The following is a 15,658-nucleotide window of genomic DNA, read 5'->3' as shown; positions in this document are numbered from 1 at the left end:
GACTGTGTTTCTGTGTTTCTGTGTGTAACACATCTTTAAGCATCATTTGTAGGGCTGGACGAGTGGTGACAAATTCTTTCAATTTCTGCTTGCTGTGAAAGGTCGTTAATTCACGTTCATTCACAAATGAGAGCTTTGCAGGATATAATATTCTGGGCTGGCAGTTTTTCTCTCTTAGCACCTGGGCTATGTCTCGCCATTCCCTCCTAGCCTGCAGGGTTTCTGATGAGAAGTCTGCTGTGAGTCTAATTGGAGATCCTCTGAGAGTAATCGGACGTTTCTCTCTTGCACATTTTAGAATCTTTTCTTTATGTGCCAGGGGGTGCCAATACAATCCCATCAAGGTGGCATGTACCAATGCCATCTCACTATTCCAAGTGATCAATTTCAGTTCACAATTGATCACACTGATAGGTCTAAGAGTCAAAGGGATCACACAAACAAGACTAGTGTCTGCTAATACTAACTGATAGAATCAAAAAGGGAGAGAATGATCCAACATGGGAAGTGAGATACACAGCAGACTCATAGAATGGCAGATGTCTTAAACAGCACTCTGGCCTCAGAATCAGCCCTTAAGGCATTCGGATATGGCTGAAGAGCCCATGAGAGTATTTCAGACATGGAAAGCCAAGACACTCTGGGAAAAAAAAAAGAAAGAAAGAAGAAGAAGACCTAAATGAAAGATCTCTACGAGTGAGATCCCAGCGGAAAGAACACAGCCATCAAAGGAGGAGGTACCTTTCTCTGAAGGGAGGAGAGAACTTCCATTTTGACTATGACCCTGTTGGAATAAGATCGAAGTCGGGAAACTCAAAAGGCTTCCATAGCCTTGGCAACTCATGACTAGAGCCTAGGGAGATTGCTGATGCCATAAACAAGAGTGTCAAATTGTTAAGCCAACAACAGGAGTCACTGTGTACTTACTCCTCATGTGGGATCTTTGTCCTTAGTGTGTTGTCCAATGTGAAGTAATGCTATAACTAGTACTGAAACAGTATTTTACATTTTGTGTTTTTGTGTGGGTTCAAACTGATCAAATTTTTACTTAATATATACTAATTTGATCTTCTGTATATAAAGATAATTGAAAATGAATCTTGATGTGAATGGAATGGGAGAGGGAGCGGGAGATGGGAGGGGTGTGAGTGGGAGGGAAATTGTGGTGGGGAAGCCATTGTAATCCATAAACTGTACTTTGGAAATTATATTTACTAAATAAAAGTTAAAAAAAGAAAAGGAAAATCTGGTATAATAAAAGTGTCATTTTTATACAAATTGATCTTTCGGTTTAATTCAGTTCATATTAAAGTTATTGCAGATTTTTGTAAACAGAAAATAGTATCCTAAGTTTATATGGAAGTGCAAATATTTTCAAATATATAAGTATAAAATAAATTTGCCTAGGAAGAATCACTCCATCTGATATTAAGGTCTACTTACAATTACCGTATTCAGAAAACAATGTGGTGGGATTGGCATGTAGCAGGTTAAGCCACTGCCTACAATTGCAGCATCCCATATGGTTGTTGATTTGAGTCCCAGCTACTCCACTTCTAATCTATCTCTCTGCTAATGCACCTGGGCAAGCAGCAGAAGATAGTCCAAGTCGTTTGGACCCTGCTCCCAACATGGGAGACATGATAGAGGTACAGGTCCCTAGTTTCTGCCTGGCCCAGCCCTAGCTGCTGCTTTAGTGACCATTTGGGGAGTGTGCCAGCAATTGGAAGATCTCTCTCCTTCTCTCTCTCTCTCTCCCTCTCTGTCTCTCCATTTCTGTAACTCTGCCTTTCAAATAAGTTAACTAATTAAAAAAAAAATGTGATATTGCCAGAAGGATAGATACCTAGAACAATAAAACAAAAGAAAACTCGGAAATATTGCAGGTCAATTTACAATAGCTATGATATAGAATCAACCAAGATTTCCATCAACTGATGACTGGATATATAGTATAGTATACTACTCAGCAATAAAAAATAATGAAATTCTGTCTTTTGCAACAAAATGGATGCAACTGGAAACCATTATACTTAGTGAAATAAGCCAATCCCCAAAAGACAAATATCATACATTTTCCCTGATCTGTGGTAACTATAAAATACCAAAGAAATGTAATGTATATGAGTGAAATCAACATTTGAGATTTGATGATTGTTTACAGCCCATGTCTCTACTGTTAAAGAACAGTGTTTTTTTCTTCTTTGTATCTGTTGAATTCTTTACTTAGTATAGGGTTAATCTTATGAGTATAAAATAAACTGAAAGTAGATCATTGTAAAAATTAAAAGAAAGAATAAGAAAGGAAGGAGGAGAGAGGATGGGAGAATGCATGGGAGGGAGGGTGGGGTGGGAAGTATTACTATGTTCCTAAATATGAATGTATGAATACATGAAATTTGGTTACCTTTAAAAAATTAGAAAATAAAACAGGAGAAAGTAAAAAAAAAAAGAGAAATAGATGAACATAAACATGTCCAGTTGGTTTTGGTTTTTAATATAGCTACAAAAACAATTTAATAAAGGTCATTTCAATGAATAATACTAGAATGTTAGACATACAAAGGTAGACAAATAGGTGTCAGTGCTGTGGCATAGAAGCTTCCACCTGCAGAGCCAGCATCCCATATGAGTACCAGTTACAGTACTGGCTGCTCCACTTCCAATTCAGCTCCCTGTTAATAACCTGGGAAAGCAGCAGAAGATGGCTCCAGTGTTTGGGCCCCTGAACCCATGCGGGAGATCTTGGAAGACCTGGAAGAAGCCCCTGGCTTCTGGTTTTGGCCTGGTCCAGTTTGGGCCATTGCAGTGATTTAGGGAGTGAATCAGCAGATGATATCAATCTCTCCTTTCTCTGTATCTCTGCCTTCCAAATAATTAAATAAATAAATCTTTTAAGAAAACAAAGGTAGACAAAAATATATCTCACACCTTATATGAAATTTAACTCAAATGTATCATGGAATTCAAAGTATAGGAAAAAATATTTGGCATCTAGACTACTATTCTTAGAATTGACATACAATTGATAAAAACTGCAATTGAGAGATTAAATCTCATCAAAAAACATCAAATCTTATTTTTTTTTTCCTTACTGAAAGACCATGTAAAGGAAGGAAAATACAATGATTGGGAGAAGATTTTTTTTTTTTCAAAATGCATATGTAACAAAGGAATAAGTATTTTTCAGGGATTCTCTGTGTGTGTGTGTGTGTGTAATATCTTATTGTATGTATGTTTATATCCCAAATCACGTTCTATATTATATCATACATTTTTGACATATATATGTCATATATATATATATATATAAACAGAGAGAGAGAGAGATTGTGTGTGTGTGTGTGTGTGTATCGAACTGGCTCGTCCAATTATGAAGGAACCCCATTATGTGGCCTCTGCTAACTGGTAGACCAAAAAAGTTAGTGATGTAATTCTGTCCAAGTCCTAAGGCCAGAAAACCAGCACAGGCCTGGAAAACAGACAGGGGGCTGTTGGAAGTACTATATCCTGAATCCTTAGAATCAACAGACCCCCTGTCTGAGACAAGGGTAAGATGAATGTCCCAGTTCAAAAAAGAGAATTTCATTTCTTCTACATTTTTGCTCTATTAAGGCACTTAGCAGATTGGGTGATAGCTCATATTGGGGAGGGTGGACCTTTATTTAGTATACTGATTCAAATGCTAACCTTTCTGCAAACACCATCACAGACACACTCACACATTAAGTTCTATCAGCTATTTAGGCATTTGTTAGCTCAGTCAAGTTGATCCATAAAATTAATCAGCATAAATCCATTTCGTGTTAACATGGCACCCTCATACAACTCCTTTTACCACATTTAATCTCTAAATAAAGATAATAACAAGGTGGTAATTCTGCCTTTCATGATGCATTTATCTTCTATACAACTGAAAATGCAATAATCCATTCTCAAAAAGACAAAGTAAAGTTCTTATATGACATCTTACTTTTTATATCCCATAACATAACTACTGTGATGTAATATTAACAATAATTCAATGTTGACACAGTCAATAATCTTATGTTGCATGAAAAGGAAATAATACAAGAAAAAACACCTATTTTGCTTAATATACACATATATACAAAAATATATTGATAGCAAAGTTAGAGGAAAATATTCATGAAAATTATGTTTCCCATTTCTGTAACTGTTCACCTGGATGTAGCCTGTGTTTATAACTATTTTATCAGAGTACCCATTCTGTATTCCTTTTGCCTTCAGCAAAACTTCAGCGGATTACAATTCTTTACCTGGTGGGATAACCCAAATTCCAATCCTGAAAGATATGACCCATGCCTGAATTGAGTGGTCATCATTACACATTGACCTTAATCACAGAATATAGTAAGACTAAGATGCCCTAAGGAATCTCTTGTATTTAGACATAACTCTTCCTTCTTTACATTGTGCAGTAATAGTGCCATTTCCCCTTAGATCATTCACCCCAGTCAATATCACAATTCTCTTTTTAGCCTGATGATTCATACACATGAAGAGCCCAAAGAGGGTAGTAGTTTATTCTTTATCTAGTTCCTTGAAGTATAATGTTAGACTGTCTATTTGGTGTGCTCTTATTTGATGGAAGTGTTCATTACTCTAAAGTTCCCTCCTATAGCAGCTTTCAATGAATCCTGTAAGATTCGGAATGCTATGTTTCTATTTTCATTTGTTTCAAGAAATTTTTAAATTTTCCTTTTAATTTATCAATCCACTAGTTATGCAGGAGTGTGTTAATTCACACATAATTCTGAATTTTCCAAAATTTTTCCTGTTGTTTATTTCTAGTTTCATACTATTATAATTATCAAATATACTTGATATGTTTCAATCTTATTAAACTTGCTAAGATTTGTTTTGTGCCTTAACATATGATCTATCCTAGAAAATGTTCCATGTGAACTTGAAAAGAAGGTGCTTTCTATTGCTATTGGATTGTATGCTGGGTACATGTCTGTTAGATCCTTAAGATACAAAGTGTTGTTCAAGTCCAATGAGGAATTAACCAGAGAATAGACACATTCTCTCTGCTTGTTTCTATCTCCCTGCCTGAAAAAAGAATTAGTTGAGCAACAATATGAAAGTTTATTACCGGGCTTGTTATTCTATTCCATTGGTCTACATGTTTGATGTTTCAGCAGTACAGCATTATTTTAATTACTGTAGCTCTGTAGTTAATTTTCAAATTGGGAATTATAAGGTCTCTTACTTGTGTTTTTTGGGCTATTAGAGTTCCTTGAAATTCCACATTAATTTTAGAATGTTTTTCTATTTCTGAAAAAATATCTTTGGAGCTTGATAGGTGTTCTATTAAATATATAGACAGCTCTTGAGAATATTGAGATCTTAACATTATTGAAGACACAATTCATGAACATGGAATATCTTTACAATTGTGTGTGTCATTGTTAATTTCTTTCAGTAATGCTAATAATTTTTAATGTATAAAACTTTAATCTCCTTGGTTGTTCATGAGAATTTTATTCTTTGAGGTTACTATAAACGGGATTTTGCTTACTTTTCAAATTATTCATTGTTACTTTCTGAAAATACTAAAGATGTTTGTGAAAATTTAGTGTCCAGAAACTTCATTGAATTCATTTATTACTTACAGGAGTTTGTGTCTGTGTGTATGTTTGTAATCTTTAGGGTTTTCTATATATGTTAATACCATCTGTGAGCTGAGATAATTTTTTAAAGATTTTATTTATTTATTTGAGAAGCAGAGTTGCAGAGAGAAGGAGAGACAGAGAGAAAGGTCTTCCATCCACTGTTTCACTCCCCAAATGGCCCCAATAGCCAGTGCTGAGCCAATCCGAAGCCAGGAGCCAGGAGCTTCTTCTGGGTCTCCCAGGTGAGTGCAGGGTCTCAATCACTTGGACCAACTTCCACTGATTTCCAGGCCACAGGCAGAGAGCTGGATCAGAAGAGGAGTAGCTGGGACACAAACCAGTGCCCAAATGGGATGCTGGCACCTCAGGCAGAGGCTTAGCTTTCTGTGTCACAGCACCAGCCCTGAGCTGAGATAATTTCATTTCTTCTTTCAGATTTAGACATTTAATTTCTTTTGCTCTCCTAGTATGTCTGGCTAGGATTTCCAATGCTGTGCTTAAGTGAAGTACCAAAGTGGACATCCATTCTTGGTCCCACTCTTAAGGGGAAAAGTTTCAGTTTCACCATCAAGTATTATTTTAGTGGGTTTTTCTACTTAATGTTCTTTATTATGTCCAGGCGAATGTTTCTATCCACTTTTTTTGTACTTTTTAAAATCATGCATTGGTGTTGAATTTCATCAAATGTGTTTGTTTGTTTGTTTGTTTTTGGCATGAATTGAAGTTAATCAGGTATTGACAATGCCCATTTCTTATCTCTGTTTTGCTTAGGCCAGTCTTTTCTCATGCATCTGTGCTTTCCACTGTTATCTAAAATTTATCTTGCTCTGAAGTCTGAGTGACTACTAATACGTGAAACATGTTCCCTTGTCATCTTATTCTCTAGAATCAGTTGACCATGCAAGGAACACTTCCTAAAACAAGACTAATCATGTAGTCCTCCTGCTTATCCCCATATACATATACTCCCAGATGGGGATTGTGCAACAGAACTTTTCCTATCTACTTTCTTTCTATACTTGGTCCTGAAATTCCCATGGGTAATTCTCTTTGTACTGGGAAATCTGATTCTTTCACACCACCTGACTATATGCATCACCTTTGTGGCACTAATTTGGTCCAATACCTTTGGAAGTGGCAACATTTTATTAACAATAATTTGAAGTTGCTAAGGCAATTTTGGATCTCCTGTGACCTCTCTAAGTTCATGTATCCTCAGGGGTTCTTTGAATCTTAGGGTCCGAAAATTCCATGTAAACAACTGTAACTTTCTTTTCTTGCTATGGTGAAGCTGAAAACAGTTCTCCCAGGCAAACCTCAGAAATCTCAATATAACTTTTCTGAAAGTATTCAATCTCTCAAGGACTTTCTTTCTCCAGTGGTATTCCATTTTTCAATCTCCAATTCTTGCCCTTCATATTTTCCCCTCTATTCCATTTTGCTCTGCAAAATATATTCCTGTCTCCCACATCACTCTGTCCTGATACACCTTGTGTTATCTTGTTTTCCCACTCCCTGAGCCACCTCACTCTGCTGACTTCTGTATTACTATGATGACATATGATCTCACTGCTGTCCTCTGGAGTTAAGATTCTGAGGACAAGAAGATACAGGATTTGAATATCACCTTCTTAACAGATCATTGTTTAAACCTTAGTCCTGATCTGACCTACAATCTATAATTAAGGGTTTCCCTGACCCATGGAAAAGTAGAGAAAAAATTATTTTACATAATTTAGGTTAGTCTTAAGGGCATATTCTCCAGAACCCACAGACCTCTACTAATTGTTTCAATTCTTCACATGTCCTATAGATGCCTTCTTATGATTTTGGAAAGTGAAATGTGTTAGAGTTAATGAGGACTTACTAATAAAACAAAATATTCTCTAAGGCCTATACCAGAGCTAAGGAAATTGGATAAAAGCTTTCAGAATTCATTCCTATGGTCTTCCTGTCTAGAATTCATAAGTCAAAACTTCAAGAATGTAGGCCAATTTTTAGAAATTATCTAGAATGATTGTTTAGGTATCAAGATGCTGCACAGATATGAAAATGACTATTCAAAGTATCATATCTGTTGTGCTTCTGCACAAACCTATGAATGTAATAGCTGAGAAGGCCAAATCTACACAATGCAAACTTATGGCACTTCAACTTAAATAACTGTGGAAAATCATTCCAAGCCCATAAAATTACCCTCAATTCCACTAAAATCTTAAACAAATAGAGAGCCCTAAAAATAGTGCAGGAGAAAAGGACATTGGGCTAATGAGAACAAACACATAAAGCCAATAAACTCAGAGTCTCAATAGCTCCTCTGTGAGAAATCTGAGACTTTCTGCTACAAAATACTCTTGTTTTAAAATGATTTATTTCTTTATTTTACTGTTAGACTTATTTATTTATTTGAAAGGCTGAGCCACAGAGAAGCAGAGGCAGAGAGAAGAGAGGCAGACAGAGGTCTTCCATCTGCTGGTTCACTCCCCAGATGGCCACAACGGCAGGAGCTGAGCCCATCAAAAGCCAAGAGCCAGGAGCTTCTTCTGGGTCTCCCACGTGGGTGCAGTGGCCCAAGGACCTGGGCCATCTTCTACTGTTCCCCCAGGCCACAGCAGAGAGCTAGGTTGGAAGTGGAGCAGCCGGGACTCGAACCGGCACCCATATGAGATGACAACACTGCAGATGGCCGCTTTACCTGCTATGTCACAGTGCCAGCGCCACAAAATATTCTTAAATATACTAGAGAAAATAATGATATCACTCAATTGCCTCCTCATCACCTTTGTAATAGATGCTGGACATACTTACATCACAGACAATACCTCTTTGTTTTCCACTACCATCTCAAAGCTTTTAAATCATCTCTTGGTAGAATTAGACAATTTAGTACATGGCAGACAGTGGGTATGTTTTAAAGGTAACACATAGATTTTTATATGTCATATAAAAGAAAATTCATGAAGGAAGCTGGGTCACAAATTAAAAATGAAAATCACGGGGCCGGCACTGTGGTTAGCATGTGAAGCTGTGGCCTGCAGTGCTGGCATCCCATAAGGGTGCCAGTTCGAGTACTAGTGGCTCCACTTCTGATGCAGCTCTCTGCTGTGGCCTGGGAAAGCAGTAGAAGATGCCCCAAGTCCTTGGGCCCCTGCACCCACGTAGGAGACCTGGAGGAAGCTCCTGGCTCCTAGCTTCGGATCAGCGCAGCTCTGGCCATTTCTGCCATTTGGGGAGTGAACCACCAGATGGAAGATCTCTCTCCCCCCCTCTCTCTATGCCTCTGCCTCTCCATAACTCTGACTTTCAGATAAATAAATAAAATTTTTTTAAAAAAAGAAAAAGAAAATCAGCTCTCTGACTCTTCTAGAAGCTTTGTCATTCACAAAGAAAAAAAAAACCATATGTAAAGAAGCAGCTCAAAAAACAATAAAAGAAAGAAAAAGAAAAGGCCTGAGACACAAAGAAATTACTATAATATAAAAACACTAGGTTGGCAGTTCATAGTCTATTGTACTCTAACCACAATCAGATAGGATCTTGAATATGCTCCACTTAACAGCCAAGCCCCTATTTAAGAAACTTAAGGGACCAATGTTGTGGCATAATGGTTAAGCTGCCAACTTAGCAACACAGGTAACACATATGGGTGCCTGTTCAAGTCCTGATTGCTCCACTTCCAATCTGTATCCCTGATAATATTCCTGGGAAAAACAGCAGAAGATACCCCCACTGTTTGTGCCCCTGCCACTCACGTGGGAGACCCAGAAGAAGCTCCTGGCTCCTGGCTTTGGCCTGGCTGTTGTGGCCATTTGGGGAGTGAATCAGCAGATGGAAGATTCTCTCTCACTCTCTCTCTCTCTCTCTCTCTCTGTAACTCTGACTTTCAAATAAATACAAAATCTTTAAACAATTTAAAGAAAGAAACTTAAACTTTCCTGGTTTAAAGTCTCTGATCATGAAAAGGCTGATGAGAAACAATTTGAATGTCTTGTCCACCAGGATGGACTGCAGAGTTCCTCAAGCAGTTCTTTGATTTCTCCTCAAGCCCCTGCTCAAATTTAGCCCATGACCTTCACAAAATAATTTGTCATGGTAAGGCAAAATGATGTCAACTCCCCTATCAATTTTAGTGCAAAAATTTTACTTCTCATTAGGAATAAGTAGTATCTTCTTATTCCATCTGCTTAAAATATAACCCTGGTAATGCTATAAAGGGGAAGCAACACACCTATGGCAGGACATTTTCCAATTAACAACTGTATTTTATTCAAACCACCTCTCACTGGTACAAATACGTTCTTACTCTCCTATATCTGTTCTCTTATTGACTTGAAGTTTTCCCTTGTATAAAGGTCACTGCTGCTTCTGTTGATAAAATTGTATTAGAATGAGTGTTCCTCACATAGGGAAATCAACTGACTTTCTCAAGTAACTGAAGTACCTAATTTATGGACGGAGTTATCCAAATATCCAGTTGATTCTTCCATTATACCTCAAATTATATTTATTATTTTCAGTAATTGGGACTAATATAACAAGCTAATCAACAACAAAAAATAAAACTTGCTAAAACTAACAAAGTTATTAAAACTTCTATGGCCTAAGGTCTTATCCCCAGTCATTATTGGCCTCCGGTCAGTTTCTGCTGGATCCCCCCAATCATGCAGAAGTGAAATAACAACTGGCCAACTCATGAAAATTCTCTGCTCTTCCTGGGCTCTCCAAGATTTTAATCTGGTCAATGACTCAGATATTCGAAACACAGCAAATGACTTATAAACTATAATCATGTTTATCATCAATAAGACTACTTTTCCTTCTTCTCAACTTCTCCACAAACTAGAACTTGGAGGCTCAGTCCCTAGGAGGCAACATCACTGGAAAACTAAAGCCCTCAGATAAGGATCTTTATATCATCCTGTTAGCCAATAGCACCACTGCCAAACTTGAGAAGAACTAATCATGGATTCACGTTTCCCAGCTTCAAAGTTACTGTGAATGGAATTTCACCCCAACTGTAGACTTTAGACTGAGACCCTCAAGATCACCTAGAAGTAGATAGCAGAATGAGGTACACAGCTGTCTCAAGAAATTCAGACCAAACAAGAGGTATCACTCTATGGTTAAGTCTGGCCCAAGACACCAAAATAAGACTTCGTATGATTCCATTGCCTGCCTCCAGTTATTCCCATCTTTATTATCTTTCTACATTGTATCCTCGTTTTTTACACTAACCGTGACATATTACTTTTGTTATCTATATAACTCCCCCTATTGCAAATGCAGCTTTCCAAGATGATTTCTACTTTGTATTACTTCCTTTCCCCACTCATCCAAGCTATTCCCTTTTCAATAAACCTCATCTCTTTTCAAGAATCCCAGTATCTATGACATTCCTGTCAGTTCATCTCAGCACAATCTCACGATCTTAATTTTTATTTATTTTTAAAATTTATTTGAAAGAGAAACAGGCAGAAAGAGAGACAGAGATCTCCCATCTACTGTTTCTTCCTCCCATAAACTTGCAACAGCTAGAGCTACACCAGGAGACAGAATCTCAATTCAGGTCTCCCACATTAGTGACAGAGACTCAACTACTTGAGTCATCACGTGCTATCTCCCAGGGCATGCATTAGCAGGAATCTAGAATCAAAAAGAGTCTGGATTCAAACCCATACTCTATGATATGGTATGAGGTGTCCCAAGAGATATCTTAACTGCTACACCAAATCTTTACCCCTCACAATCTTTTTTTTTTTTTTTTTTCTGACAGGCAGAGTTAGTGAGAGAGAGAGACAGGGAGAAGGGTCTTCCTTCCGTTGCTTCACCCCCCAAATGGCTGCTATGGCCAGTGCTGCGCCGATCTGAAGCCAGGAGCCAGGTACTTCCTCCTGGTCTCCCATGTGGGTGCAGGGCCCAAGCACCTGGGCCATCCTCCACTGCCTTCCTGGGCCACAGCAGAGAGCTGGATTGGAAGAGGAGCAACCGGGACAGAATCCTGCACCCCAACTGGGACTAGAACCTGGAGTGCCAGCGCCACAGGTGGAGGATTAGCCAAGTGAGTTGTGGAGCCAGCCTACCCCCTCACAATCTTAATTGTCATTGCTGTTTACGCATTTGTCTTCCTTTGAAAGTTTCAAGACTTCTCCAAATTCCTATTGCCATCTCAGATTTAATAGCATCCTTTAGGTTATCACTTGTGACCTCTTAGTTTTTACTCTATACTTCAAAATGAGCTTATTCCTTAAATTTTAATTAAAAAGGACAATCTATGCTTCCAGTGTAACATAATAGGGGTCCCTTTCATGGACCTAGGTTTTCAAAATCAGACTTTGTTATCAGTACAAATACTTATATAATTACTATGGGAGGCAAAAATACATACTCTTAGCCATGTTATATGCAGTTAGTAGATCTAGATGATATTAAGCATAATTTTACCTGGTAGGCTTGGAATTGTCTATCTTACCAATGAGAACTTGATAAAATTCTTCTTTATCATTATATGGTATAATATCTCTATCAAATGGGTTCATGTGTACTTAACAAGTTCATGGAAAATGCATATAATGAGAAAATTTGTGCATGGATTTCAAAAATGTTATTATACTAAAATAAACTTGGGTTTTAATCGTATTTCTCCATGAAGATGTGAAGTATGCTTGTAAAATACTGCTCACTGAAAAAAATAAACTTCTGATACATGTAACTACATGGATAAATCTTAAGATACATAGAGCAAAATAAGCTACATATAAAATAGTGGCTACAGTATCATTCTATATTTTTTGAAATTTAGCACAGGGAAAAATCATGTCACTTTAACTGCTTGGCTAAATGCTCACTACAGTTTATATTTTTCAAACAATCAATGTATTTCATCTCATTAACAAAAAATGTAGAAAATCATATGAATGATTTATTTCATGAAAATTTAACAAAATTTAGCTCCTTTTTAGAGGAAAAAGCTCAGAAAACGACAAAGGACACATCTTTGGTAAATTTCATGATGGAGAAACCTACTCATATTATACTTAATGATGGACTATTTAACGCTATCTGCTTTAGAATGAAAAAGGGGGGGAAAGAGGTGGACTCTTGGCCTAATACTTGAGATATCCATGCCCCATAATGGAGTACCTGATTTAGAGACCTGCCTCCCACTCTTGACTCCGGCTTCTTATTAATGCAGATCTGGGCAGGCAGCAGTGAGACTCAAGTAATCAAGTTTCCTCCACTCATGTGGGACATGTAGACTGAGTTCCCAGTTCCTAGCACCATCCAAACCAGTCCTTGCCATTGTCGGCATTAGGGGAGTGAACCAATATATGGGGAAACACACTGTCTCTCTCTCTCTCTCTCTCACTCTCATTCTCTCTCTCTGTATCTGTCTCTTTGTTTCTGATATAAACATTTAAAAACATTAGAATAAAATAGATTTGTTTGCTCAACATGTATATATAACATTGTACTGTGTGTCCTAATCAGTGGACTAAAACAAGGAACAAAATTTAAAGACATAAATATTGGAAAAGGATAACAAACACATCTGTTTTGCAGATGGGAATAACAATTTTCATGACATAGTCTATGGAATCTTTCAAAATATATATCTAGAATTAATAAATGAGGAAGACTATAAGATTCAAGGTCAACATACAAAAAATCAGTATCATTTTTGCATACTAGAGAAAACTATTTAGAACATGAAATTTTAAATAGCTCCATCTACTTTATAAATAAAAAATAGCATAAAAAACCACAAGTGCTTAGAAATATAGTTAACAAAAATAAAAAGACACAATGAAAAAAATCAAAAAAATTTTCTTTAATAAATAGAGAGAGAGGATGCAGATTGGAAATCCTAATAGTGTTAAGAAGCCAATTCTCCAGATAGACACTTTAGCCTCAATGTCACATCAACAAATATTTATTAGATTTTTTTCCTTGTAGAAAGTAATTGATTCTGCAAAATATATTGAAACATATGAACCTGTAGAGGCTGAACAGTCTTTAAAAATAAAAACAAAGTTAAAGGACTTCTATTATTTTAAGATCATATAAATATATGTTAAAGTATGTTACTGGTATAAAAGAGACATCTAAAAGTGACAGAATAGACTCAAGAAAATAGAGCTTTATAAGTACAGGTAATTGTTTTTCAACAATGGCATTAAAATAACTTAGTAAAGGTTGGGATTTCCCCCCATTGTAGTAGAACAACTGGATACTTAAATGCAAAAAAAAAAAAAAAACAAACAAACAAACAAAAAAAAACACCAATACAAAAAAACTCAAAAAACGGAATTTGACCTCTATGTTACACTACACACATAAATTAATTTTAGATGAAACATATGGAGAAAAACATAATAGCTAAATTACACAGTTTCTAGAGGAAAACATAGGAGAAGATGTTCATAATGTTGAGGTGGGAAAATATTTCTTAGGATCCAAAATTTAACAATAAAATGTTTAGTTGAATTTTTTAAAATTAGTAACTCTGGTCTCAAAAAAATGACTATTGGCAAAAGGGAAAAATCAAGAAGCCACAAACTAGAAGACTGCATCTAACACATACACAGAGATACACACGAACACACACACACACACACACACACACACACACATATATATATATATATATATGGTTAAGGACTTGTGTCCAGGACATAAAGAGAAATCCTTTAGCAAAATAAAAAAGTGCAAAAATGCCACTGAAATTAGAAAACTACTTGAACACATACTTAATGTATATGATACATAACATCAAGAAGCACATGAAAAATACCCAATATTGTTAGTATCAAGAAAATGAAAGCACACAAAAAAGAATGATATAGCACTTTACAAACAGTTGAATGACAAGAATGAAAATACTGATTTTACTACAGTTTGTCTAGGTCCATCAGTGACTTGAACATCCAGAAATTATAAATAGGAATATAAATTACCCAGTGAAAGTAAAAATTCCATTCTTAAGTACCAACATGAGGAAATGGAAATTTATTCCTACAAAAAGACTTATACAACAATATTCCTAGAACTTTTACCTATAAGTATTCTTAAATAAAAACAATACAGACATCATACAGGTCAATGGATTGTTTTTATAATCTTTATAAAACTGAACACAACTCAATAATACTAAGAAACTATTAATGCATGCAATAATATGGATAAATGTTAAAATCATGTTAAGTAAAGGCAATCAAATGAGACTATCAATTGCATAATTCTAATTATATGTGAAGTTATAGAAACACTAAAATTGATCATACTGGTAGAAATTACTATTGTGCTTATATTTGGGGTATGGAAATTTTGTGGGGATAAATATGCAATTTGAGGGTCAAAAAGGTCAGAGATTTTGAGAGATCATGAGTTGAGAAGCTGATTGTTTATTTTTTCTTAATCCTATTAAATACTGTTCCATTCCTGTTACTAATTCTCAATTGGGATCAAAAGTATTAATTTGAGATAGGAAAAAACAATTCTTTTAGAAAATGTTGATTTTCCTCTTAAATAAAAAATACAGAGATACTAACTTTACCTCACATGCCCTTTTTTGTTGGTGAGATTTTTTTCTGGGGGGGGGCAGATCTTGAGAATATAAACTTCATAAGTATAGCCTAGATTATTTGGCATTAGATTCAATGATCCTAAAAATATTCAACATGAGAAATCGAATTAACAGAACAATTTAAGACTTTCCCTTGCAATACTATGGGCTTAAACACACACATAAATGTTATCCTTTTGGTATTTGGCATTAAAATACTGGCCGCTGATAGTATTACTGTAAGTTCAGTAATGTACTAAGTATACTACAATATATTACGCTCTATTTCCTAAAATTTAAAAAACCTCTAATTTAAGGTATCTTCTTAGGGCTAAAATGTGTAAAAAGTTTTATGCAATAATTTTAACAAGATGAGAAAAGATAGTAATCTTTTATAATATTATACTTAAACAAAATACAGAAAAAAGTATATGGAGATGGAATTCAATGATAACTT

This window comes from Oryctolagus cuniculus, chromosome X (assembly GCF_051225735.1).
Source record: "Oryctolagus cuniculus isolate XC-2025 breed Fujian yellow rabbit chromosome X, ASM5122573v1, whole genome shotgun sequence".
Taxonomy (NCBI): Eukaryota; Metazoa; Chordata; class Mammalia; order Lagomorpha; family Leporidae; genus Oryctolagus; species Oryctolagus cuniculus.
This window is presented reverse-complemented; position numbering follows the sequence as displayed.